Genomic DNA, 5,746 nt, shown 5'->3' with positions numbered 1-5,746 from the left:
CACTAATAATTATGAGTTACTTTATTTTTAAAAACTAGAAAGTGCATAGGCACAGGCATAAAAATGAGATCCAGGGACCAAAACAAAAATTAAACATTTTTTCTTTTAAATGAAAATTATGGATTATTATTTTTTTCATCCTATTGCAAATACATGCTTTCAAAGCCAGGAAATATTTGTTACGCAGGTTTTCAGGATGATTTGGCTCAATTAAATTTACATTTTTTTGTTGTAAAGTTTAATATTGGTAATATATATGGGATATTCTACACCAGTAAATCATAGTTTAACATTTATTAAGAACTCTCTGCCTATTTATTTTGCTTCATTACCCACTTATCATATGTTTAATCACATGCTCATGCTGTATTATCACCAACAAGATTACAGTCTGTTCAAATGGCCTGATCCTAGCTGTACAAGGAAATGAATAGTGTGAAATACACCTAGGTCCCACTGTGATACCATGCTGAAATATAATTTCAACTTCTAATAATATGTGCCAGCAGGACTTAGTTGTGATGAACAAGCTCCCTGACAAGGAATCATGCAGAAACTGTTGGAAAAGCTCAGCTTTCTATCCTCAGTCCTGAACCTGAAATATTTCTTTAATAGAGTGGTAGAGGGTAGGACCACATAAGAGTTGAGTGGTACAGTTCTAAAGCCAGAGGGTCAGAAAAAGTGTGTGGATGCTAATGGTGGCTGAGATTTCACATGCCCACAGTGTTTGATATCTTTAGCCTTTCAAAGCTCCCTAGTCAGTATATTGGCACATTCCTATAAAGCTAATCTTCCCACACATGGAAGTTCAAGTGCTCAGCACTTTAGACATCACATGTTCTGCCAAGCAGAGAAACAGCTGGGAGTTGAGTATCCCAAAGTACAGCACGCTGGGGTCCTCTCAGCTGATCCAGACCTTTGTTTTCCCGTGTGTATAAGCAAAATGGCATATGAAGTATCAAATCTCTACCAGGCACCATAGGTGAATTTTGTAAGAAGCTTAAAATGCACAATTTATTTTTCAACAGCCTTACTTAAAAAAAAAGAAAAAGAAAAAAAAAAAAAGATCATTTGTCATGGTTTTGGCTGGGACAGAGTTAATTTTCTTTGTAGAAGGTCACACAATGCTGTGTTTTGGATTTTTGATGAAAATAGTGGTGATAATACACTGATACGCGCAGTTTTTGCAGAGCAGTGCTTACTCAGAGCCAAGGACTTTTTGTTTCTTATACTATCCGGCCAGCAAGAAGGCTGGGGTGTGCCAGAAGCTGGGAGGGGACAGAACCAGGACATCTGCCGCAGACTGACCAAAGAGATGTCCCACACCACGTGGAACCATGCTCAGCAATGAAAGCTAGGGTAAAGAAGGAGGAAGGAGCGGACATTCAGACTGATGTCATTTGTCTTCCCATGAAACCATTATGTGTGATGAGTCCTGCATCTGCATTCCTGGGAGCAGCTGATAACCTGCCAGCTGGTGCGAAGCAGCAAATGGATTCCTGGTTTGGCTTTGCTTTCATCTGCAGCTTTTGCTTTACCTAGTAAATTGTCTGTATCTCAACCCACGAGTTCTCACAATTTTACCTTTCCTTATTCTCTCCTCCATCCCAGCTGGGGAGAGTGAATGAGTGGCTTGCGGTGCTGAACTGCCTGCTGGATCTAAACTACAGCTTCATTCAGTAAAGACCTGGAGGTATGGGATTCTTTAGAACACCTGGACAGTTCAATTCTGATTAGTTAATAGATCACTGTATCCAAGTGTTAATATTTGCTTACAGCAACAGTCACCCAGATTAGTTCAAACTTTTGCTTCAAACTTCAATAAAGTTTCCAAACCCGTAAGATCTTTACCAGTTCTGACCAGATGCAGTACTGATTCTGTAGGTTTCCCTGACATTGTCAAAGTAAGCAGCTATGCAGAACATGTGCTTTTGAGGAAAATCCATTTTTGGATTCCTAATCAGAGTATATTCAAAGACAGGATAATGAATACTGTTTTCACTTCTATTCTAAGAAAGCAAACGTTTTAACCTGATAGTCTGAGATGAAAGTCAATACAGGATTCTATTCTATTCTGTAACAGTCTGATGTAATCTTTATGGCTCCTTAATAGTTCTTTTTAGTAGGTAAAAAAGAGAAGAAAATAAAAAAGGGGGTTCCTCAATTTTCTCCCTCCCCCCAGAGTTTGAAATTTTCCCAAAGAAGTAAAAATGTAGAAATCAACTTTTATTCCTAGTCTTCAGACATGAGACCCAATAAAATGTTGTTTTGTGTCTTTTCTTATTAAGAACATTTGTAGGCAAGACTACCAACAAAGAGAAAGCGGAAACAGTTTTCAGCAATGTTTCTGAAGCAAGTGATTGCTAAAGTGGTTGCTTAATCGAACAACCACTTTACTTAAAAAGAAAAATGGCACTTGTTTTCTGGAGACTTTATTCAGTCAAGTTCCAATGTTTCCACAGTTTTAGAGGAAACTGCTACACCCTCCTGCCTCTCATATATATATATAAGCAGTGATCCATTCACTGCTTTCAAGCTCTAACACAGATTTATTATTTTCCTAACAGAAAATGCAACTATTCTCCTACTTCAGTGTTTGGAGATGGGACAGGTAAGAGTTATAGTGTTCTCTTCTCTAAGAAGCATCAAATAGATTTAAACATGATTCTTTATGAACAAAGACTAATTTCAAAATTCTTGTGTTCTCCCCCAGGCCTTAGGAAGAATACAGTCTAGCAGTCGGAGATAACATTAATGAAGGGCAGCAAAACCTATAACACAGAAAGTGAAAAGTCAATACCATCTTAGTAGTCATATTCTGATATAAAGGTAACTATCTTGTGTGAAACTATTTGATTTTCCACAGGGCTACTGGAAATGAACCCTCAAGGATTTAGGCATGCCGGATTAAGATGTTGCTGCTGCTAAGTGCCAGCCAAACCTGCTGGCCCTATGCCAGAGAACACAGCTTCTTGGAAATTGCAGTAACTTAGGAGGGGGAAATTGTCCATACTTCAGGTGGCAGAAGGCACAGTCTGATAACCTGACTGAAATTCACCCCACTGTCAGTTGGAGGCAGCACGAGGGTGGGTGAAACAAATAACCAGTTTTGATACTCCTCCGATGGCAGTTATAACTTCTAGGTAAAAGCAAAATTTCCCACTTGCCACAACTTGTCCATTAGGGAGTTGGGAGGAAAAGGAAATGTACTGTGTTCAGTTTTGGGCCCCTCACTACAAGAAGGACATGGAGGTGCTCGAGAGAGACCACAGAAGGACAATGAAGCTGGTGAGGGGTCTGGAGAACAAGTCTTATGAGGAGCAGCTGAGGGAGCTGGGGTTGTTTAGCCTGGAGAAGAGGAGGCTCAGGGGCGACCTTATCGCACTCTACAGGTACCTTAAAGGAGGCTGTAGAGAGGTGGGGGTTGGTCTATTCTCCCAAGTGCCTGGTGACAGGATGAGGGGGAATGGGCTAAAGTTGCGCCAGGGGAGGTTTAGGTTGGATATTAGGAAAAACTTCTTTACCGAAAGGGTTGTTAGGCATTGGAATGGGCTGCCCAGGGAAGTGGTTGAGTCACCATCCCTGGAGGTCTTGAAGAGACGTTTAGATGTTGAGCTTAGTGATATGGTTTCGTGAAGGACTTGTTAGTGTTAGGTCAGAGGTTGGACTCGGTGATCTTGGAGGTCTCTTCCAACCTAGACTATTCTGTGATTCTGTGATACTTCCAACAGATTTCTAAGTCAACATCACCCCAGATGTGAGTGAGTCTGATGGTTTGCTCAGGGTTAATAGTGCAAATTCCTTAGGTAGTGGCTGGCATTTTAACCATTGCATTCCACTTAATCAGACTGATGGCATTTCTTCCCATTTGGCATAGCAGAGTCTGGCAGCAAATTATTCATAGAAAGAATTTCTCCTTCTGCTGCCATCAAGAAACAACATTAGAGAGTGTCCCTAATAAGAGATGCAAATCCAGCAACCCAGTAGAGAAAATTTCCCACAAGAATCTATAAGCATTTGGAGAATTTTCTCAAAGATGCACATAATAAAGGCAGAAGCTGGAAAAAGCTAAAATCAAATCAAATCAAATCAAATCACATAGCAAAGTAGCCATGTTGTCTAAGAGACTGAAAGAGTGGAAGAAAGAATACTAAGTCAAGAATGAAGGTGACATTTACTATTGTATACTGATAAACTACAAGAATGCAGTGGAGAAGATGGGGAGGAATGATTCAAAGAAAACAATCAGTGAGGAGTTTACATTGAAGCAAACAAACAAACAAAAGAAGCTACAGAAAGCTGCCAAGACAAGTTGTTGAATTGCCATCCTGGGAGATATTATTCTATTTAAGATGGTTAAGAATAACTAATTCAATCCAGGCAGATGTAAAGGGATGGAAATGACAACAATTCCCTGCCAACAGTGGTTGTCTGTAATGCCAGTCCCATATGTTCTCTCATTTTTGTTCCCTGGAGTGCAAATCACATTTTATTTTATAGACTACAATTAGATTATTTCCCATCACAAAGGACAATCCTGTTTGATTCATATAAATGGCACCTACCTTAACAGTCATTTAGGAATTTTTTATTATTATTATTGTTACGAGAAACTGTATTTCGGAAGTTTGTAGGTTGATGGTGAGCTCCCCACATCCCTGGGTTGGATGACATATGTTGAGAGCACCAGCACTATGCATGCGTGTGGTTATATTTGAAAGCAAGTAGGTGTCTATCAGGCATGACATGTTAATCTCACCACGATACTCCATTTGGAGTTGTGTGTTCAGCCCTGGGGATCCCCAGTATAAGTAAGCCATGAAGTTTACAGCATGTAAGGGACAGTCAGGCAAAGGGCCAGAAAAGTTTTTAAAGTTCTGGAGTATCTCTCTTATGGGGAGAGCCTGAGGGAACTGGATTGTCCACCCTGGAGGAGAGAAGGCTCAGGGGGGAGTCTCATCAATACATGATGGGGGGAGTAAAGAAGATGGAGACAGACTCTTAGTGGTTTTCAGTGGACAAGAGGCAATGGGCACAAACTGAAAGACAGGAAATTTCATTTAAACTAAGAAAAACATTTTTTACTCTGAGGGTTGCATAAAAAAGATGAGTCTCCACCTTTGGAGGTATAAAAAACCCAGTCAGGACATGGTCCTGAATAGTTTGCTCTAGCTGACCATGTTGTGTAAGTGTGTTGGACTAAGTGATCTCCAGAGGCGCCTTTCAACCTCTCTGCCCTGTGACTCGTATACTTTGTAAATGCAAAAAAAAAAACAAACAACACTCATCTTAAAATGATGTCATAATTAAAAGGGCATAGCATTTCATTATACATAACTCCAGAATATGTTGATCACTAGCAGTTTGTCACAGCACTGTTATAACAATGGCTTGGTGCTGATTATAGGACCATTATGTTAACAACCCACATGGAAATCTGTAAATTCTTGTGGTTTACTACTTCCTAATGTACAATAAATGTCAAGATACTTGATGAAAATAAATAGTTTTTGCTGTATTTTTCAACACTAATAACATCTTTTCCTTATTTGTGTATTTATTATTTATTTATTTCATAAGTTTCAAAGCATAGTCACATTCAGGCTCTTTGACCTGACAAATATAACCTGCAGATTGAGAAAAAAATCATCTTCTACTAGGGCCTAAGCCTGAGAAGTACTCGGTAGCCTTAACTCTCTTTCTTTCTTTTGAGTCCTACCTGTGATGAATGGGATTTGATTTTTAC

At 39.5% G+C, this 5,746-nt stretch overlaps 1 long non-coding RNA gene across 1 annotated transcript; it reads left to right on the top strand.

The window, feature by feature from the left end:
* Positions 1-454: 454 nt before the first annotated feature.
* On the top strand, positions 455-5,533 carry LOC310895753. Its single transcript, XR_014580932.1, has 4 exons — positions 455-1,477; positions 1,612-1,693; positions 2,568-2,611; positions 2,714-5,533. It is a non-coding gene; the product is annotated as an uncharacterized lncRNA (long non-coding RNA).
* The last annotated feature ends 213 nt before the right edge of the window (positions 5,534-5,746 follow it).

This window comes from Anser anser (assembly GCF_964211835.1).
Source record: "Anser anser genome assembly, chromosome: 2".
Taxonomy (NCBI): Eukaryota; Metazoa; Chordata; class Aves; order Anseriformes; family Anatidae; genus Anser; species Anser anser.
Note: the sequence above shows the minus strand (reverse complement) of the source record. Positions and strands in the feature narration are given on the sequence as shown.